Source organism: Nycticebus coucang, chromosome 12, assembly GCF_027406575.1.
Source record: "Nycticebus coucang isolate mNycCou1 chromosome 12, mNycCou1.pri, whole genome shotgun sequence".
NCBI classification, from domain to species: domain Eukaryota; kingdom Metazoa; phylum Chordata; class Mammalia; order Primates; family Lorisidae; genus Nycticebus; species Nycticebus coucang.
The window spans coordinates 66,765,733-66,788,563 of record NC_069791.1 but is presented as its reverse complement, the minus strand read 5'-3'; the positions used below and the strand labels follow the sequence as shown (position 1 = coordinate 66,788,563).

The 22,831-nt window shown below is 48.7% G+C and overlaps 1 pseudogene across 1 annotated transcript in view; it reads right to left on the bottom strand.

Moving 5' to 3' along the window:
• Window positions 1-22,831, bottom strand: part of LOC128562170 (RING finger protein 11-like) — a 293,543-nt pseudogene that overhangs the window by 174,155 nt on the left and 96,557 nt on the right. The window lies entirely within an intron of this gene.

Sequence of the window (22,831 nt, the reverse complement as noted above, 5' to 3'; positions counted from 1 at the left end):
CCTGGTGGGAGGAAAGACAAGCCAGGCCTGGGGTTGGCTCATAGACTGCATAGACCCCCAGCGCAGATGGATGCTGGTTGAGGCGGGTCCGGAGTCTTGAAGTCACCAAGAGGCAGACAGGTAGGAGAAGGAACTGGGTCTTAACGGGAGTTGGGGTGGGGCCTGCAGACCCCAATCCAAAGAGTGTCTGAGGCCTTACAGCTTGGCCCTCCAGAGCAGGGCCCCAGAGCCGCTGTCCTGAAGGCCACCCAGACCCCTCTCTGGGGCTCAAGCACCCACCGCTGTGACCCAAATGGGTCTCAGTGATTGTGGCCACGCAGAAGAAGCCAGAGTTCTGATTCCACCAGCCAGAGGGTGGGGTGCAGAGCCGTAAAAACTGTTCAGAGAGAAGGCGGGGCTCTGTGGCTCACACCTGTAATCCTAGCACTCTGGGAGGCCGAGGCAAGTGGATTGCTTGAGCTCACAAGTTGGAGACCATCCGAGCAAGAGCGAGACCCCCGTCTCTAAAAATAGCCGACCTTGTGGCAGGAGCCTGTAGTCCCAGCTACTTGGGAGGCTGAGGCAAGAGGATCACTTGAGCCGGAGAGTTTGAGGTTGCTGTGATCTGTGACATCATGGCACTCTACTGAGGGTGACAAAGTGAGACTCTGTCTCAACAAAGAACTGTTCAGAGAGGTTGGGCAACTCTGAGGGTCAGAGCCCAGGTCGTTGGTTGTAAGGTCAGTGTCACTTCCCATCAAAGCCCCAGTTTCATGGGACTCTGAGCTAGGCACACAGTTGGGGCTTTGGTGACAGCCTCCATCCTCAAGACCCCAACTCTCCATCCTCTACATTCCCTACAGACACCACCTCCCACCCTTCACTCACCCACCCACTCTATCTAGGAACATGTCCCTTTTCTGAGCTTCTCTAGAGAGTGAGACTTTTCCTGGGGCATTCCCCACATGCCAGGCAGGCCCTTGGAATGCCAGCATGACCACAGGCTGCCCACAAGGTCTCAGGACAGGGCCCTTCCCAGGCCAGCTGCAAACTGGAGCACTGAGCTAGCCTGGGTCCTCAGCCTGTCCTCTGTTAACCTGATTGTTCTGGCTGGTCTGCAGCCTGTGCCTGCCCCCAGGCAGTCTCCTCCAGGGATTTTCAATGAGGAAAGGAAGATAGTGTCGCTTTCTACCCATCCCGGCTCAAATTGATTTCCTGGCAAGGCCTTGAACCCCAGACCAGGCATGCCTGTAGTATCCTCTCCACAGAGCCTGCCCCTTTGAGAAACAAGAAATCAAAAGTTTCTCCACGGGGCGGCGCCTGTGGCTCAGTGAGCAGGGCACCAGCCCCATATGCCGAGGGTGGCGGGTTCAAACCCAGCCCCGGCCAAACTGCAACAAAAAAATAGCCGGGCGTTGTGGCGGGCGCCTGTAATCCCAGCTACTCGGGAGGCTGAGGCAGGAGAATCGCCTAAGCACAGGAGTTGGAGGTTGCTGTGAGCCGTGTGCTGCCACAGCACTCTATGGAGGGCAATAAAGTGAAACTCTGTCTCTACAAAAAAAAAAAAAAAGGGGCAGTGCCTGTGGCTCAAAGGAGTAGGGCACCGGCCCCATATACTGGAGGTGGTGGGTTCAAACCCAGCCTGGTCAAAAACTGCAAAAAAAAAAAAAAGAATTCCTTCCTTTTGGGGCAGCGCCTGTGGCTCAGTTGTAAGGCGCTGGCCCCATATACCGAGGGTGGCGGGTTCAAACCCAGCCCCGGCCAAACTGCAACCAAAAATAGCCGGGTGTTGTGGCAGGCGCCTGTAGTCCCAGCTACTCTACTGGGGAGGCTGAGACAAGAGAATCGCTGAAGCCCAGGAGTTGCAGGTTGCTGTGAGCTGTGTAAGGCCATGGCACTCTACCGAGGGCCATAAAGTGAGACTCTGTCTCTACAAAAAAAAAAAAGTTTCTCCACTTGAGGTTACCTAAAGGGTTATGCATACCTGGGCTTAAAACCCAGCTGCTCATTAGCTGTGTCACTTTGGACAAGTTACTTAACCTCTCTGAGCCTCTATTTCCTCTGTAGATGAGATAACAAACGTGGTCAGAGCTGGATAAATGCCAGATGTTTTATTATTCACTTAACAACACTGACCAGAGGGTCCTGGAAACACAAACAGTCTGTATGAAGCTTTAGGCCAGTGTTTTTTAATCTTTTTTAATCTCATAGCACACTTGAACCGACAGGTAAACATCCACGGCACACTTAAATTATGTAGATTTTAAAAAGAGTAAAAAAGGCTTGGCGCCCATAGCACAGTGGTTACGGCTCCAGCCACGTACACCGAAGCTGGTGGGTTCGAACCCAGCCAGGGCCAGCTAAACAACAATGACAATTGCAACAAAAAATAGCTGGGCATTGTGGCCCACGCCTGTAGTCCCAGCTACTGGGAGGCTGAGGCAAGAGAATCGCTGTGACACCACGGCACTCTACTGAGGGTGACATAGTAAGACTCTGTCTCAAAAAAAAAAGAAAAAAAGAATATCTTACTGTGCTTTAAACTTCTTTTGAAAATAATTTAATTGGCTTGGCACCCATAGCTCAATGGTTAGGGTGCAGCCACATGCACCCAGGCTGGTGGGTTCCAGCCCAGCCCAAACCTGCTAAACAACAACAACAACAACAAAGTAGCCAGGCATTGTGGCGGGTGCCTGTAGTCCCAGCTACTTGGGAGGCTGAGGCAAGACAATCACTTAAGCCCGCAAGTTTGAGGTTGCTATGAGCTGTAACGCCACTGCACTCTACAGAGAGTGACATAATGAGACTCTGTCTCAGGGGAAAAAAATAATAATAATAATTTAATTAATTATTATTTTTTTTTTTTTTTTGAGACAGAGCCTCAAGCTGTCACCCTGGATTGAGTGACTTGGCATCACAGCTCACAGCAACCTCCGACTCCTGGGCTCAAGTGATTCTTCCGCCTCCGCCTCCCAAGTAGCTGGGAATACAGGCGCCCACCACAACGCCTGGCTACTTTTTTGTTTGTAGTTGTCATTGTTATTTAGCAGGCCCCACCCAGGTTCAAACCCACCAAACCCAGGTGTATGTGGCCAGCACCCTAGCTGCTGAGCTATGGGCACTAAGCCTTAATTAATGATCTTAAGAATTTTTGAGGCACACCTAAGAGCCTCTCACAGCACACCACTTGAAAATCACTGCTATAAGCTCAATCCACCAGGAGCACCAAGCTTTGTGCTTGTTTGCTGAGTAAATGAAAATCAAATGGAGATCAGAAGAGGGGCCATTTTGGATTTCCCCACAGCACAGTCCAGGTTGAGTGAACAAAATAGAAGCTTAAGTGTTAAGGAAAAGCCATGGTGGGATGATAGGTGAGGTCATCGGGAGTAAGCGTGTAAAGAATTGAAGTTATTTCAACAGATGTGAAACCAAAGCTTTTAGTATCCTTATTTCATTTTTTTTCTTCCAAACAGACAACATATTCACATAGTTCAAGTATCAAAAACCATAAAAAGGCCTTCATCCATCCAGCTCCTACAATACCACCTACATAATTGCTGTTAGATTTGTTTCTTGTATTTCCTATCTTTAAATAAAAATAAGCAAACATGGTTATACTTATTTTTCTCTCCATTTTTAAACAGTATTTTCAACCTTGCTTTTTTCTACTTGATGTATCTTAGTGCCGTTTCTGCTTTACGACATATGCAACTTCTTGGTTCTTTTTGGCAACAGCATGATATTCCCATGCATGAATGTCCCATGTAGGATACTAGGGGGCACTTGGTTGTTGCTTCTAATGCCAGGCTTTAGAAGTTAAGGCTTGGGTGGCGCCTGTGGCTCAGTCGGTAAGGCTCCGGCCCCATATACTGAGGGTGGTGGGTTCAAACCCCGCCCCGGCTGAACTGCAACCAAAAAATAGCTGGGCGTTGTGTCGGGCGCCTGTAGTCCCAGCTACTCAGGAGGCTGAGGCAAGAGAATCGCTTAAGCCCAGGAGTTGGAGGTTGCTGTGAGCTGCGTGATGCCATGGCACTCTACCGAGGGCCATAAAGTGAGACTCTGTCTCTACAAAAAAAAAAAAAAAGAAGTTAAGGCTTGATAGTTAAGCCCTTGACCACAAGCTGACATGTTTTTGTGCTTTTCTTTTCTTTTCTTGCCCTTGGGCCACACATTTTGTTAAAAATGATGGCTATCCAGTCTTGGCTTGAATGCCTCTGGTGATGAGGAGCTCACTCTGTCCATTGCCAATGCAGGTGATAGGTATTTGCTCTGTTCTAGATTGGCTGGAGACTTGTGCATGTGGGAACCCAGGCACAGCTGCTGCCAGGAAACAGGAGTGTCCTTGTGGACAGGGCAAGCTCCAGATGGCTGTCTCATGACCACAAAGCCTTGGCTGGGGGAAAAGAACATCTTGGTTTTTATTAACTATTGCTGGAAAGCCGATATAGGAATAAAATCTCAGGCAAGTTTAGCAAAGGAACATTTTCACCTTTTTTTTTTTGTAGAGACAGAGTCTCACTTTATGGCCCTTGGTAGAGTGCCGTGGCGTCACACAGCTCACAGCAACCTCCAACTCCTGGGCTTAAGCGATTCTCTTGCCTCAGCCTCCCGCGTAGCTGGGACTACAGGCACCCGCCACAACACCCGGCTATTTTTTGGTTGCAGTTCAGCTGGGGCCCGGTTTGAACCTGCCACCCTCGGTATATGGGGCCCGCGCCCTATCGACTGAGCCACAGGCGCCGCCCTAGCAAAGGAACATTTTCAAAGCTCATTCCTGCTTTGTACCCATGCTGTGTCCCTACCCCAAGCATCAGCTATACTGGGCACCTATGTGTCCAGCTCAGAGACAAGTCACATGGTCCATTCTGCAATCCACCCAACGCTCATCTCAGGTCCCTCTGAAGAAAGATGGGGACACAGACACTGTGTCCTTCAGCCCCACAGGAACCCAAGTGCCACCTGAGCCACCCTTGGAATGAGGGCATGGCACAGAGAAAACTGAGGTGCGTGGTTGAGGCCAGGCCTGAGCTGCTCAGGACTAACCACGGGGTGCCGGGCAGCATGCCCTGCAGGGAAACGAGGCCAGAGGGAGGGGCTGCTTGCCCCACTCAGACTGCTTCTCCCCAGCCAGGCAGCCTTAGAGAATTCCCTTAGACCATGCTGTCAGAGCAGGGATAGACTCCCCCAGCTGGAGGGACTTCCTGTGGCAAGTACTATCCTGGGGCTCCCTGCTGTGTCCTCTTCCTTCTTGGAGCTCCCCTGGGTCTTTCCTGTTCACCCTAGCTGTACAGTCTCACACTTCCTCTTGCTTCTGGTGTCCCAGTGGGGCTCCCCCTGGTTTTCCTGGAAGCCTCATGTCACACCTTTTCGAGGCTGGGTGCTGCACTTGATCTTGACAAAGACCAGGATTTGGGGTCTACAGGCAAATTGCAGTCTCTCATGAAGCTTCAGTTTCTCATCTGTGCAAGGACAGGGGTGGGGTAGCCCTGAGTTTCTGATGCCATCCTGGGAGCTTCCTGCCTAACATTTTCAATTAGAGCTGTGCAACCCAGAGGAGTTGTCCCTTGTCCTCTCCAAGCCTCAGTTTCCTAACTCTTAAAGGGAGTTAAGTGTGGCTAGCCCAGATGTGTATATGGAACCGGAAATGCCGTCCATGTTGCAAACACACAGATGTCAGAGGCTCAGCCCTCCATAAATGACCAGCCTCACAGCTGAGAGCCTGTCAATGGTATCTTTGTTGTTCTGAGGCCAGTGACTCTGCGGCACCCTCGAGGCAGCCTGGTACTGCCAACTACCCCCTGCAGAGCCTTGAGAGTGGGAGGAGCTGATTCCAGGGCAAGAGTCCTGCCAGGCCTGGCTTCCTGGCAAATCAGAGAGCCCCAGGATGGCTGTGCCCTCTACAGCCCCGTAAAGACCCAAGCCACACCCCAGCACCATCACCCAGAGCCGAGGAGGACAGAACTAGGCTGCCACCCTCATTACCCTGTCTCCACAAATACCCCTGCCAATTTTTGGCTGCAAGGCTTTCAGGTTAAAAACAGAGAAACTGGGGCCTAGACACACCAGAGCCTGGCCAGCTTTAAGGATAGACGTGCAGTTCTGCAGAACCTAGGCTTGTGACTCTCATCAAATTTCTAAAGAGATTTGTGGACACCCCCAGCCCTAAACTGTAACCTTTCAAAGACAGGAACCAAGCCTGTGGGTGCCTCAGTGAGCTGTCCTGGGCAGGGGAATCCTGGAGTTAATCCCAGAGTTAACTGTGAGGTCCTGGAGGACTTTCAGAAGGAGGTGATGATGCCTTAAATGGGTAAATAAGAGTTCAAGGGGGCACAGCCAGGCAAGGCTGGAGCAAAGTAATAAACACTGCTGGCCTGGCATCTGGCACTGAAAATGTGACCATGGAAATTGTTTTTATATCTATCAGCCTCCCGGTGATGACACCCCGAGATAAAGGCCCAGTTGACCCCAGTGGGCAGCTCAGAGGCTACATCATTGGGCCAGGGAACCACACCTGTCCATCTACCCTAGTCCTAGTGTGGCAGATGCTGGTCCAGCTCCAAGCCTGGGTGTGTTCTGTAAAGTGAGGCCATGGCGGCCAGTGCTTGGCAAGTGCCTAGCAAATTAAGAGGGCATTAGTGCCCTGGGCAGAACCCAGGTCCTGCCAAGATGTCCTTGCCAGGAGAGGGGCCGCCGGCTGGTGCCATGCCTTGGCCTCTCCTCCTGGCCGCCACCCATCCTGCTCCTCCAAGGCCCCAGGGATGATACCCCAGGGATCTCCCCTGCTTCTGCACTGTGCCCAGAAACTCAGTGTCTTCCTGCCCTCCAGCCTCTGGCCCCTGGCCCCCACCTGCCATTTGTTCCTCCTGCATGGAATTTGCCTACTGCAAACTCCACCTCAGGGGGAGGGGGGAGTCATGCTTAGCTGCCAGAGAGATGGGGCACCTGCTCCTGTCTGATTCAGCAAGTCAGAAGCACTATTCTGATTGACTTTGGACATTCAAGGGGACAAAAATAACAAGTACCACTCAGAGACACCTTCCACAACCTCCACCCTTGTCACCACCAATCCATCCACAGTGTGGCCAGGGCAGCTTCCCAAAAGGTAACCCCACCTCCCCAGCTGACACCTTACCCATGGTCCCCCAGTGCCACACAGAGCCCAAAGCCCAGAAGGCTCCAGGCTCCAGGCCCCAGTGCTCTGGCCTCTGTCCATCTCTCATATCTTCCACACTTGCAACCCATCCAGCCTTGCTCCTCTGCTCCTGCTGTACCCTTCCCTTTGTCCGCACCTGCCAAAGTTCTGCTCCTCCTACAGGCCCAGTTCCAACACTACTCACCCCTCTCCAGCGGCCCCTGTCTCTGGGGTTATATCTGGTGACTGGGCCCCTTCCCTGAGTTCAGCACTACCATCAGGTCTAGGTGTCGGGTTTGTTGGGGTGGGAAACTGGCCCAGAACCATCCAAAAGGATGTTCTGCAATCATGGAAATGTTACTTGAAGCTGATCTGTCCACTGTGGGAGCCACCCTTCACATAGGTGGTTATTGAGTAATGATGAGAAAGAAAAAAACTTTTATCTGAGGAATGTGAGACCCTTCCAGTTGTCTTAAAGGCATTTACAATGGGGCCGCGCCTGTGGCTAAAAGGGGTAGGGCGCTGGCCCCATATGCCGGAGGTGGTGGGTTTAAACCCAGCCCCAACCAAAAACTGCAAAAAAAATAAAAAGGCAATGGAACTGCAGTCACATTTCACTCCCCCTTGAGCTAAATAAATCATTGCCTTGCTATGTAAGTTCTAAACTGGCTGACCTAAGTGACCATAGAATGACATACGCCCAGCTCGGCGCCTGCAGCTCAAACAGCTAAGATGTCAGCCACATACACCAGAGCTGGTGGGTTCAAATCCAGCCCGGGCCTGCCAAACAATGACAACTACAACCAAAAAATAGCTGGGTGTTGTGGCAGGCGCCTGTAGTCCTAGCTACTTGGGAGACTGAGGCAAGATAACACTTGAGCCCAAGAGTTGGAGGTTGCTATGAGCTGTGATGCCACAGCACTCTACCCAGGGGGACAGCTTGAGTCTCTGTCTCAAAAAGAGAATGCTATACTCCCTATGGTTCAACTTTGGTGTGGCCAATTTCTGGCTAAGGTTATCTCTGTGAACCAGTGAGCCTCGGGAACAGCTTCTGCAACTGCACCTCCCCTAGTTGGTCCTTTGGTCTCTGTTTTGTCATCCAGAGCACCCCCAAAATGCCTGGAAGAGTGGCAGCCTGGACTAGCCCCAGTGGGCAGCTCAGAGGCCATACCCCTCAGCCTTTGTGCTGGAATAAACTCCCTCAAAACTACATTCTGACCTTTTCGATTATTTTAGGTGAACATTTGAAATGTAGAAGTGGGATTGAGGAACTGGACTTTTCATTCTATTTCACTGTAATTAGTTTAAATGTAAAAACCCACGTGGTCAGAGCTGTGCCTGGCAGGGAGGGCACATTGAACAAACTCCTACCAGTGATCCCCATGACAGGCAGCCCCAGGCCAGACGACACAAAGGGACACAGAGACAGGGCAAGGCTGAGAGGCTCCAGATGATGTGCTGAGTCAGACCCTCCTTTGACCGTCCCTCAACGAGGCCTTTCCTGGCTCAGTCTATTCCGTGGGCTGCAGGCCCTCTCCCTCAGGGTGCCCAGTGATAGCAGAATACTTCATGATCTCTGGGCCCCAGGTTCACACATGGGCTTGTGGCCCCCAACTTGCTGTGGTTGCTTCCCTGAAAGAGCCTGGGAGTGGGGTTTGCCCACAAAGCCTGGCATTTCACGATGTACCAGCTGTCTGGGGACAGCAGACCAGGATATTTGAAATGCTCTTGTTAAGGGCTGGGGCAGGGGGATGACGTCTTCCTCTACTCCCACCCAATGTGTGATCAGATTACTTTACAAGGGGCAGAGTATTGACAGGAGCCCTCAGGTGGGGACAAGGGCAGTTTGGGGCATGTACAAGAGGCACCTCTACAGAGCAGTCCCTAGAGAAGGAATTGTCATCCTTGCTAGTGGGAAACAGATACTGCAGCCCCAGGTGCAGGCTGTTTGAGGAGCTCCCTCAAATGAGGCCTAAGTGCCAGTATATGAAGACTAACTCCTGCAGGTCCCACTGTGCTTCACTCCCCTCCACGAAGCCTACTTGCTGTCCTCAACCTAGGCATGCTCTCCCAGGGTTTCCGTGTACAGTTGCACAGGTTGTAGCCTACACAAAGGCTATGTGGGGATGAGAGGCAGCTCATACTTTCTTTGGCAAGCCCTGCATCCTGGCTTGGCAGCTCTGCCAGCCTGGAGGAAGAAGGGCTTTTATCTTTGCCGGAAGTCAGAACCTCCAGCCAAGTCACCTTTTTTGCACCCTCAGAAACACTCACACAAAGGCACTGTATGTCTCACCCATCTTTCCCTGTGCTATTCCCAGATCCCTTTGGGAACACCCTCTTTTAGTCATAATAGCTTCAAATGAAAGAAACAACTGGGTAACCAACGAGATCATTAATTATAGCAAGAAATAAGAAGCTCCAAAAGGGGAGTTTCCAGAGTTGGTTTACTATAATTAGCCAGGAAAGGACCTTGGAATTTCTCCAGATCCTCACTCTGCCTTCCTTATCAAGTAGCTTTGCCTTCAGGCTGAGCCCCTCAGAGTCACAATGTAGCTGCCAGGGCTCCAGACATATCACATCTCCCCACCATTATCAAAACCAGGCTTTGACAAATTATCAACCTCTTCTCAGTACTGTGTTTTCAGATGCTCCGGATAAAATACGTATAATCAAAAGAAGCCAATTACATTGAAATTATCAAAAGATTATCTAATTGTGATATGCTGATACACGTACATATCTCTTTTTTTTTTGAGACACAGTCTCACTCATAATAATAAGTGCCATACAAGACATGATTGCAGGAGGGACTTTACCTAACAATTGCAATCAGTGTAACTGGCTTATTGTATCCTCAATGAATCCCCAACAATAAAAAAAAAGAAAAAAAAAATAATAATAAGTGCCATAATAGCTCACAGAAACCTCACATTCTTTTTTTTTTTTTTTTTTGCAGTTTTTGGCCCGGGTCAGGCTTGAACCCACCACCTCCAGTATATGGGACTAGCACCCTTCTCCTTTGAACCACAGGCGCTGCCCTACAGGAATTTTTTTTTTTTCTTTTGCAGTTTTTGGCCCAGGTCAGGCTTGAACCCCCCACCTCCGGTATATGGGGCCAGTGCCCTACTCCTTGAGCCACAGGCGCCACCCAGCAACCTCAAATTCTTGAGCTCAAACCATATTCTTATCTCAGCCTCCCAAGTACCTGGAATTACAGGCACCCACCTAATTTTTCTATTTTTTTAGTAGGCATCTCACTCTTGCTCAGGCTAGTCTCAAACTCCTGAGCTCAGGCAATCTACCTGCCTCAGCCTCACAGAGTGCTAGGATTATAGGCAGAAGCCACCATGCCCAGCTATATGTGTACTTTTTATTAAAACATTAGGCTGGCCAGCCTAGGCAATAGCAAGCAAGCCAAGACCCTGCCTCTACAAAAAAATAAATTAGCCAGGCATGGTGGTGGATACCTGTAGTCCCAGCTACTCAGGAGGCTGAGGGGGAAGGATCACTTGAGCCCAGGAGTTGGAGGGTACAATGAGCTATAGCTATGATCAAACCACTGCACTCCAGCCTGCGTGACAAAGCAAAACCATCTCTAAAAAAAAAAAAGAAAAGAAAAGAAAAAAGGCCAGGAGCAGTGGCTCACAACTGTAATCCAAGCACTTTGAGCGGCGTAAGTAAAAGGATTGCCTGAGGCCAGAAGTTTGAGGCTTCAGGGAGCTGTGATGACCACAGCATTTTAGCCAGGGTGACAGAGCCAAACTCTAAATAAATAAACAAACAAACAAACAAATAAGCCCAGGCATGGCATCACTTGAGCCCAGGAGTACGAGGCTACTATGAAGTTAGAGTGAGCTATGATGGAGCCACTATACTCCATCCTGGGCAACAGAGACCCTATCTCTAAAGAAAAAAAAAGTTTTAATGGGGCAGCGCCTGTGGCTCAGTGAGTAGGGCGCTGGCCCCATATACTGAGGGTGGCAGGTTCAAACCCGGCCCCAGCTGAACTGCAACAAAAAAATAGCCGGGCGTTGTGGCAGGTGCCTGTAGTCCCAGCTACTCGGGAAGCTGAGGCAAGAGAATCGCCTAAGCCCAAGAGCTGGAGGTTGCTGTGAGCTGTGACCCCAGTGCACTCTACCAAGGGTGATAAAGTGAGACTCTGCCTCTACAAAAAAAAAAAAAAGTTTTAATTAAAGCCATGTCTCTCCTCTAAAACCATGCTCCTTTCTGCAAGGAGGGTAGGGACACAGCACTGGGTGGATGTCCCCACTAAAACCCCAAAGCCAGTTTCTACTGGAAGAAGGTAGTAGAGGGAAGTAAGGGCAAGGAGTTTTCCCCTCCCCAAGCCATTACCACCTCCAGGAAATCTCTTCCTGCTCAGGCACTTCCTCTCCCCCCTCTCCTCAAACCCATACTCTGGCTCAGAACATCATGCAGCCCATTAAATTGAAAAACCAGAACTCCAGGTCCCCTTTCCTCCCTGCAGGGAGGGTTTAATTTCCAAACCTTCCTGGCAGGTGAAGAGAAACATCTGCATCCGTCCCAACAGCACAGCCAAGAAAACAAAATGATTCTGTTTCCATATCCTGCCCAGCCAGGCAGGATACTTCAGTGCTGGGGCTGTACTCCACTGGACCCAGTCCTGGACCAGGACCTTGTGCTTACCCTTGATTTGCTGTGTGCCCTCGGGCCTCTTGCCCTCTCTGGGCTGCAGGTAAAAGGGTTAGATGAGATGACTTCTGAGGTGCCTCCCCCTATAAGAACCCCATGTATAGGGTCATCTACTGGCTATAATCAACCAGCCAAACAACACTTAACTTTTTTCCATCCAATGTCAACCAAGGAGCCCCTTGGGCAGAAAAAGTGTTACAAATGAAAGGAGGAAGGTTCTTGATGCTGACAACACCATCTGGATCCCTGGATGTAGAGCCTGAGATGACGATTCAGCACAGGAGGTGCCATTAGGGAATAGGGACATGAGACAAGGAAGGGAAGGGGTCCTTAGGGGGTGAGTTACCTTGAGGGATCCCACTGGACATTAATCCCACCAGAGCCCTGGGAGACCGTAGAAGTCTCACCTCTGAGATAGCCCTCCCTAGGCCCAAATGAGCTGGAGTATTTACACCCAAATCCAAGAGCCATTGGTTAACAGCTGCCCCCGTCTCTGCACAGGCACAGAGTTGCAGACATGACAGCTGGAAGTCCCCCAGATCTCACTAAGAGCAGGGGAATGTGGCCCAGGCTCAGATAGCCACTGCTATATGCACGGATGCTCCCTGGCAGAGGGACCTGGGGTGGAAAATGGGTACAGAAACTTTCATTTTGATGTATCTGGCCATAACCACTTGGTTCTACAACGAATAATATTTTTATAACCTTTATTATAATGCCTTTAAAATGTACTCAGGGCAACGCCTGTGGCTCAATGAGTAGGGCACCGGCCCCAATATACCAAGGGTGGCAGGTTCAAACCCAGCCCCAGCCAAACTGCAGCAACAACAAAAAATAGCTGGGCGTTGTGGCAGGAGCCTGTAGTCCCAGCTACTTGGGAGGCTGAGACAAGAGAATCATCTAAGCCCAAGAGCTGGAGGTTGCTGTGAGCTGTGACACCATGGCACTCTACAGAGGGCAACAAAATGAGACTCTGTCTCTAAAAATAAATAAAATGTACCCAAAGGCCAGGCTTAGTGGTTCATGCCTGTAATTCTAGCACTCTGGGAGGTCAAGGAGGGTGGATCACCTGAGCTCAGGAGTTTGAGACCAGTCTCAGCAAGAGCAAGACCCTGTCTCCACTAAACATAGAAAGAAAAAAAACCTAACTGGGTGCTGTGGCAGGTGCCTATAGTCTCAGCTACTCAGGAGGCTGAGGCAAGGGGATTACTTGAGCCCAAGAGTTTGAGGTTGCTGTGAGCTATGACGCCATAGCACTCTACCCAGGGAACAGAGTGAGACTGTGTCTCAAAATAAAAAGATAAAATAATATGAAACAAAATGTACTCACAAAATCTTTGAAGTTCCTCCTAACCAGAGACAGAGTGTATGTCCCCTCCCCTGAAGCCTGGGCAGGACTTTGTGACTGCCTAGGTGCACAGTACACAGCAACAGGGATGTAGCCTAACTCCTGAGGCCAGGTCAGGAAATGGTTTCTCTTGGGACACCCGCTGTCAGAGCCTCTGGATGCCTTGTAAGAAGTTCAGCTACCCTGAGGACACCAAGTGGAGAAAACTTGGGAGGAAGAGAGGAAAGGAAAGAGAAAAAGAGAGAGAGAGATGGCCATGATGGAGCCCAGCTGTCGGAGTCATCCCATCCCAGGCATCAGATATTTGAAGGAAAAGCAAGAACCACCCAGCAGGCTCTGCGCCCGTAGCACAGTGGTTATGGCCCTGGCCACATGCACCAAGGCTGGTGGTTCAAACCTAGCCAGGGCCAGCTAAACAACAATGACAACTGGGTGGCACCTGTGGCCCAAGGAGTAGGGCACCAGCCCCATATGCCGGAGGTGGCGGGTTCAAACCCAGCCCAGGCCAGAAACTGCCAAAAAAAGAAGAAAGAAAAAAGAAACAATGACAACTGCAACAGAAAAGAAAAAAATAGCCAGGTGTGGTGGTGGGTGCCTATAGTCCCAGATACTTGGGAAGGTGAGGCAAGAGAATCGCTTAAGCCCCACAGTTTGAGATTGCTGTGACCTGTGACGCCACAGCACTCTACTGAGGGCAACATAGTGAGACTCTGTCTCAAGGAAAAAAAAAACAAAACACTCAGCAGAACCCAGACAACTCCAGTCTTGGGAACACAGTGAAGTCACTGTTTTGGGTTGTTATACAGCCATAGAGCAACCATAGTATTGCTGTTATCATTATAACCTGAGTTGTACACCATTGCTGCCTCCTGAAAATAAAGATATCCTGAAATTGTAGAACCTCAGATCTCAAAATATCTCCTTATTTGGAGATAGGGTCTTTACAGGAGTGATCAAGTTAAAATGGGATCATTTGGGTACAAAAGAGAAAATAATTTGGTAATATGGAATCAGAGACAGGTGTGTGTAGAAGGGAACGCCAGCACGTAGGTGAATAGAATGGGATAGAGAGTGTAGAATACTCATCCAGACACTCTGTTCAACAAAGGTGCCAAAGAAATGGAGGTTAACACACAGACAAGGAAACAGTCCCTGAGTAGGGCAGGGGAGCTACCCACGTCCCCTTGAGTTCAGGCCCTTGCTCACCCTTTAACATTTTTCTCCTAGCTTCAATTTTGTCATCTGTGTAATGAGTACAAAATGGCCTATTTCACAGAATTGTAGGAAAACATATTGAAAAAGATGGATCCACTGGTACCATCAGGGAAGAGGTGTTATGAGATCTCCTGGAGTTTGAAAGGTCCTGGGAGACCAGATCCTGCAGGTCTGCTCTCAGGGACTTAATTTCCAGGAAGATAACAATAGGGAGCCAAGGAAGGTTTTAGCAGGAGTGTGACATGCTCCTATTGCTGCCTGGAAGAACAGGCCTAGCGTGGGGGGTTGGGGAGGAGGATGATTCAGCACTACAAGGACGAGAGTCCTGGGAGCTCCAGATTTCAAGGGCCATGAGGGTAGAGCTAGGCCCAGAGGATGTGCCTAAAGAGCAATTTCTTTTTATTGGGAAGAATTTTGACGCTGTATGAGGGGCTGGAGCAGCTGTGGGACGTAAGTAGGGCCCAATAGGTCACTGGGGCCACAAGCCAGCTGAGTGCTTCCCTTCTCTCTGTCCCTGGACTCCCACTTCCTCCCAACCCCCTTTACCCCTGAGCCAAGATGGAGCAGGTAGGTGGCTTTGAGCCTGGGAAATGCAGAGCTGGTAATACCTGCAGCACCCACTTCCCTCCAGCCAGCCCCAGGTCAGGGTCATGACTGGTCCTGACCTGGTGATGGAGTTTTGTAAAACCAACACGAGGAACAATCCTAACACAGGCTCTCATGGAAGCTGCTGCTGCTCCTCCAGGCTGCTCTAGGGCCTACTTGTTGAGACCATTACTAGGGTCTCCACAGGAGCCAGGCTTGCAAGAAGGCCAGGGCTGCAGAGAGACACATGCCCCTCCCCTGACATCTTGAGTGTGAGAGTGACAGTGAGGTCGTGTCCATCCCTTCAGCAACCCTTGGTCATGGAGAGGAAACTGGGGCTCAGGTGCAGTGACTCACTCAGAAACCCCAGTGAAGCGGGGTGGGGTTTGGATGGAGCCCCAAACCTGGGCTCTGCTTGGGACCTCACACACCCAGTTTCCTATCAGTTCCTGGGTGAGTGATGCTCTATGGCTCCCTGCAAGCTCCATATATGTTTCCTAGGGCCACCAAAATCATACATCTTTAGAAGACACCAGGCAAGGATCCTTCCTCACTTCTTCCAGCTCCTGGTGGTTTGAGATGTTCCTGGGGGTATGTGGCTGTCTCACTGCACTTCCTGTCAGTATCTCAGCATGGCTTTAATCCTATGTTGGTCTAAGTCTCCAGTCTCCTTCTCCTTTCTCTGAGAAAGTTGGTCATCTGAACTGTAGGGTCATTCCTTCCATACCCAACCAAACCAGAGTAAAGGGGTGAGGATTGGGGAGAAGCTCTGACAGCTGAAACTGCCTGCTGTAACCTGAAATCAGTTTGATCTACAGCTGCTGAGGAGCTCCAGGAGAGCAATCGATTAGCGTGCAGTACTTATTACAGCTGCTGAGGTAACTTGCTGCAACTCTGGTACTAATTTTGCCCACCACTGTTGCCCGTGAATGAGAGTTGGCCAGTTCCGGAAAACTTTACTAAAACCAAAGGACATTCTCTCAGACCACATGTACAAGAATGCACAAGAGGACCACATTCCTCTTTTTTATAAAACCCTCAACCTTCTCTTTGTTATTCAGACACACCAAAGACCATCCACTCTGTCTGTGTGCCCCAAATTGCAATTCTTTCTTCCCAAATAAAATATTCAAGTTACAGATTCATCTCTACATTTTAATTTTGACTTTGCTTTACATGGTGTCAGAAGTGGGAGCCAAAGCTGATTTACCTCAGAGAGAATCACGGTTCTTTTTTTATTTTTTTGAGACAGAGTCACCAAATAAACTCACTCTGTCACCATGACTCACTCTGTCACCCTGTGTATAGTGCGTTGGCTTTATAACTTACAGCAACCTCAAACTCTTGGACTCAAGTGATGCTCTGGCCTCAGCCTCCTAAATAGCTAGGACTACAGGTACTCTCCACAACGCCCAGCTAGTTTTTCTATTTTTAGTAGAGATGGAGTCTTGCTCTTGATCAGGCTGATATCAAACTCCTGAGCTCAGGCTATCCATGCACCTTGGCCTCCCAGAGTGCTGGGATTACAGGCGTGAGCCACCATGCCAGTCCTGAATCACTGGTTCTTGGAACTACAGTATGAGGTACCCACACTAGACTTCTGTGGTCACCCCTTCTCTTTCTGGTGAGTCTGTCTTGGTCAGGACTCTTAAATTTGGTTTGAGCTCTTTTTTTTGGAATTTGGCTGGGGAGGGGTCTTCTCCCTTCCTTTTTGGGAGATCTCCCATTGGGTGAGGTTATCTTCCTCCTGTTGACTTCTGCTGCAAAGTTTGGACCTTGAAGTTTGAGGTATTAAGGAATTTCTCTTTTCATTTGTAGGGGGTTTAATTTTTCTTCTAGGTAAATATATATTCAGTTTATTTTCTGTAAGTGGCTGTGTTTAATTTGGCTTTCAAGTGCTAGATCCTTGTCTTTGATTGGTTTTTGTGCATTTAGCATTAAATCATGGGCTGAGCACAATGGCTCATGCTTGTAATTCCAGCACTTTGGGAGGCCTAGAAGGAGGATTGCTTGAGGCCAAGAGTTGAAGACAGCCTGGGTGACATTGCAAGACCCTATCTTTACAAAAAAAAAAAGGAAAAATTAGCCAGGCATGGTGGTGCTCATTCGTAGTCCCAGGTACTTGGGAGGCTGAGGCAGAAGGATTAGGACATCCCAGGAGCCCAGGAGCCCAGGAGTGTGAGGTTGCTGTGAACTATGATGACACCACTGCACTGAAATAGAATGAGACCCTGTCTCAAAAAAAAAAAAAAAAAAAAATCAACAACAAAACTGAATCACAGTAGGCTCTCAAAATTCAAAGGCAAATCACCTACTGGGGACTCCAGCTGGAAATAAACATATTTAAGCATTTTTAAGCAAACATATTTAAACATATTTAAGCATGCTTAAACATATTTAAGCATATTGTCATAACATGTTTTCTTACCTCCTTGTCTCCATGAGCCAAATATACTAAAGATGACCTGGAATTACAATGGACTTCCTGGGATTCTTATTTATTTATTTATTTATTTATTTTGAGATACAGTCTCACTATGTTGCCCTCAGTAGAGTGCTATGCCGTCACAGCTCACAGCAACCTCAAACTCTTGGGCTTAAGTGATTCTCTTGCCTCAGCCCCCCTAGTAGCTGGGAACTTCAGGCGCCCGTCGCAGCACCCGGCTGTTTTTTTGTTGCAGTTGTCGTTGTTTAGCTGGCCCTGGCCAGGTTCGAACCTGCCAGTTTGGGTGTATGTGGCCGGTGTCCTACTCACTGAGCTATGGGTGCTGCCTTCTTTATTTATTTTATTTTTTGATTTTTTAAAAGACATTGTCTCCGGGCCTGTGCAGTGGCTCACGCCTGTAATCTTAGCACTCTGCGAGGCTAAGGCAGGTGGATTGCTTGAGCTCAGGAGTTTAAGACCAGCCTGAGCAAGAGCAAGACCTCGTCTTTGAAAATAGCCAGGCATAGTGGCAGGCACCTGTAGTCCCAGCTGCTTGGGAGGCTGAGGCAAAAGGATCACTTGAGCTCAAGAATTTGAGGTTGCTGTGAGCTGTGACAGCACAGCACTCTACCAAAGGTGACAAAGTGAGACTCTGTCTCAAAAAAAAAAAATGACACTGTCTCCCTCTATCACCCAGGCTGGAATGATAATCATACCTCGATGCAGTCTTGAACTCTAAAATATTGGGAACAGGCATGGCAACTTGCAAGGAATTTACGTAGGGCCATCCTCAAAGCATTTCCTAAAGTTGTAGACTGGAATAGAATTCCAACCTATACCCAAGAGCCAAACAAACCAGTCCATAATTACAATAGCAAACTCCATATTGTATTTAGAGAAAATTATGGCCTTCCCGTAGATGCTGATTCCACTAGTATCACTTTCTTTTTTTTTTTTTGTAGAGACAGAGTCTCACTGTACCGCCCTCGGGTAGAGTGCCGTGGCGTCACACAGCTCACAGCAACCTCTAACTCTTGGGCTTAGGCGATTCTCTTGCCTCAGCCTCCCGAGTAGCTGGGCCTACAGGTGCCCGCCACAACGCCCGGCTATTTTTTTGTTGTTGTTGCAGTTTGGCCAGGGCTGGGTTTGAACCCGCCACCCTCGGCATATGGGGCCGGCGCCCTACTCACTGAGCCACAGGCGCCACCCCGCACTAGTATCACTTTCAATTCTATGTTCCTTAATGGTCTCTCCCAGGAATTTTCTCAACTAGTGAGAAGAGCCCACCTAGAATGAGAGACCACATCAACTACTGATCTTGTTAATTTGCCAAATCAATTGGCTCATACCCTAGGCAGGGGTCCTCAAACTTTTCAAACAGGGGGCCAGTTCACTCTCCCTCAGACCGTTGGAGGGCCAGACTATAGTTTAAAAAAAAAAAAAAAACTATGAACAAATTCCTATGCACACTGCACATATCTTATTTTGAAGTAAAAAAACAAAACGGGAACAAATACAATCACACCACCTCATGTGTCCCACAGGCCACAGTTTGAGGACCCCTGCCTAGAGAATGCCACTAAAAAGAAGGCCAGCAAAATTTGGAATCTCCAACTATAACAGATAAATGCTCCCAGAGAAAACAGTGGGGCCCTAAATAGCACAAGTTTAATCCACAAATGCTAGCTCCTGGAAACTGTCAGTATTGTAAACAGCCAGGCCATTGGAAAAAGGACTGTCCTAACCTTAGACAGTGTTCTCCAGTTTCTTCCTCCCAATGAAGGTGCTTTGAGGATTTACAGGTTTTTTTCTGATCCTCCCTCGTAATTACCTTGGGGAGACAACTCTTCAAACTGGCAATAAGATCCTGGCTGTTCTCATAGATACAGAAGCAACCAGATTGGTGTTCAAACCCACCAGCCTCAACTATCCCATCCAATAATGAATTTTGGAAGTTAGCAGAGATGTCTTTGGCATATGGGATAGTATAACAGATAACTTCCAAAATTCCTTATTGATATGGCTCATAAAGACAAATATGTATCTCTTTTTTTTTTGTAGAGACAGAGTCTCACTTTATGGTCCTCGGTAGAGTGCCGTGGCCTCACCCAGCTCACAGCAACCTCCAACTCCTGGGCTTAAGCGATTCTCTTGCCTCAGCCTCCCAAGTAGCTGGGACTACAGGCGCCCGCCACAACGCCCAGCTATTTTTTGGTTGCAGTTTGGCCGGGGCCAGGTTTGAACCCGCCACCCTCCGTACATGGGGCCGGCGCCTTACCAACTGAGACAGGCCATGTCATCAACAGATGTTGGCAGGATTTAAAGCGTACCCTTATTGAAATTCCAAATTGAGCCAGGCACAGTAGCTCATGCCTATACTCCTCTCACTCTGGGAGACTGAGGTGAGTGGATTGCTTGAGCTCAATTCAAGACCAGCCTGAGCAAGAGCAAGACCTTGTCTCTAAAATAGCCAGGTGTTGTGGTAGGTGCCTATAGTCCCAGCAACTCCAGAGGCTGAGGCAAGAGAATCACTTGAGCTCAAGAGTTTGCGGTTGCTGTGAGCTCTGATGAGCACTCTACCAAGGGCAATGAAGTGAGACTCTGTCTCAAAATAAAATAAAATAAAGGCTCGGCGCCTATAGCTCAAGCAGCTAGGGCGCCAGCCACATACACCAGAGCTGGTGGGTTCAAATCCAGCCCAGGCCTGCCAAACAACAATGACAAATACAACCAAATATGTGTATATATGTGTGTGTATATATTTATATATGGCCGGGCATTGTGGCGGGTGCCTGTAGTCCCAGCTACTTGGGAGCCTGAGACAAGAGAATCGCTTGAACCCAGGAGTTGGAGGTTGCTGTGAGCTGTGATGCCATAGCACTCTACCCAGGTTGACAGTTTGAGGCTCTGTTTAAATAAATAAATAAATAAATAAACTAAAATAGAAATCAGGCGATGCCTGTAGCTCATTGGGTAGGGTGCCGGCCACACACACCCAGGCTGGCAGGTTCGAACCCAGCCCGGGCCAGTTAAACAACAATGACAACTGTAACAAAAAATAGCAGGGTGTTGTGGTGGGTGCCTGTAATCCCAGCTACTTGGGAGGCTGAGGCTAGAGAATTGCTTAAGCCCCAGAGCTCGAGGTTGTTGTGAGCTGTGATGCCACAGCACTCTATCAAGGGCAATATAGTGAGACTCTATCTCAAAAAAAAAAAAAATCAATCCTGGTGGCATCCCTAGCTCAGTGGGTAGGGTGCCGGCCACATACACTGAGGCTGGCGGGTTTGAGTCTGGCACAGGGGCCTGCCAAACAACAATGACAACTACAATAAAAAAATAGCCGGGCACTGTGGCAGGCAGCTATAGTCCCAGCTACTTGGAAGGCTGAGGCAAAAGAATCACTTAAGCCCAAGAGTTTAAGGTTGCTGTGAATTGTGACAGCATGACATTCTGCTGAGGGCAACATAATGAGTTTCTATTAAAAAAAAAAAAAGACTTGGGCAGTGCCTGTGGCTCAAAGGGTTAGGGCTCCGGCCCCAAATGCCGGAGGTGGTGGGTTCAAACCCAGCCTTGGCCAAAAACTGCAAAAAAAAAAAAAAAAAAGACTTAAGACTTAATTCTTTTTTTTTTTTTTTGCAAGCAAAAAACAAGGTTTATTAGGGAAGAGAAAGATAGGTTTACAGAACAAGGGCAAGATACCCCGGCCACAGACCATCAAGAGGCCTCTTGTAATCAAAAGGCTCTGGTAATGGTCTGGGTCCTGTTTTATACTATCCCGATTGGGCCCTTCTTGTGGTTCAGATAGCATGGAACCACTCTGATGGATAGTTAACTACTTGATAATTAGTCTTAGGTCACTTTCCAAATGCTATTGTGTCTGCAGCTTGGCCCACAGGGAGTTCCTCCTCCTTCCAGCTGTCGCAGTTGCTGGGGCAATACCAAGGCAAAGTGACCACCTTTGTCCTTTTTCCCTCTAAAGTAGGAATCTCTCACTGTGTACCTAACACTTTCTCTGGGTTTTATCCACTCATTACCTCTTCTCGACACCTGGTACTCAGATGATGTTGGTTTAATCATAAAAAATTTAAGTTCATCCCAACCATTTAACTTCAAGTTACTATGTGATCTTTGAAGTGGTCTTTGCCTCACCCTTGAGATGCACATAATAATGGATAAGGGGATTCTATCGGGTTCTCATTGGGATGGTGATAAAGTCGTTGAAAAAATATGTTGACCTCTGTAATTTCACACTTACTTAAATTTCATGTAAATACTGGAAAGCGTCTTTAGACTCAATAAACCATAATAAGTAATATGTTTGCCTTTAGCCAAGAACTGGGCCCAAGAAGGCATCTATTTACCTTTCCAAAATTCAGTCAAATTGGCCTAGTCCCGGTTCCTGCAACAAGCCAGGCTCACACTGTTCCCTTGGCAAAAGAGCTCCCACCTCCCCACCTCCTCTGGTTATACGGAGTCGTCCTGGATCCAGCGGAAAGGCCACACATGGCCACCTCTCCTAAAAGCCTTCCTTCATACCCTCTGGCAGAATCAAGGCTAGATGTACAAGGCAACCGTTAGAGGCCAAGTGTTTAGAAGGTCATTTTTTTTTTTTTTTTGACAGAGTCTCACTTTGTCACCCTTGGTAGAGTGCCATAGCATCATAACTCACAGCAACTCTTGGGCTCAAGCGATTCTCTTGCCTCAGCCTCCTAAGTACATGGGACTACAGGTGCCTGCCACAACATCTGGCTAATTTTTTTAGAGATGGGGCGTTTCTCTTACTAGGACTGGTCTCAAACCTGTGAGCTCAGGGAAATCTACCCGCCTCAGCCCCCCAGAGTGCTAGAAGAACAGGCGTAAGCCACCACACTCGGCCTTTAATTTTTTTTTAATTTCAGAATATCGCAGGGGTACAAATGTTTTTTTTTTTTTTTTTGTAGAGACAGAGTCTCACTGTACCGCCCTCGGGTAGAGTGCCGTGGCTCTCTCACACAGCTCACAGCAACCTCTAACTCTTGGGCTTACGCGATTCTCTTGCCTCAGCCTCCCGAGCAGCTGGGACTACAGGCACCCGCCACAACGCCCGGCTATTTTTTTGTTGCAGTTTGGCCGGGGCTGGGTTTGAACCCGCCACCCTTGGCATATGGGGCTGGCGCCCTACTCACTGAGCCACAGGCGGCGCCTGGGTACAAATGTTTTGGTCACATGAATTGCTTTTGTAGTTTGAATCATCACCCAGATAATGTGCACCATAACCCATTAGGTGTGAACTTACCCCTCCCCTCTGGTGCCCTCCCACCTGCTTGCTTTCCCTTGAGTTTCACTACCCAATGTGCACATGGCTGTTAGTCAATTAGTTCCAATTTAATAGTGAATATATATATACATATATTTCCATTCTTATAAAATTTCACTTACAAGAATGTTCCTTCCAGGTTGTTATAAAAAGTATTAGTTTGCCATTTTTTTTTTTACT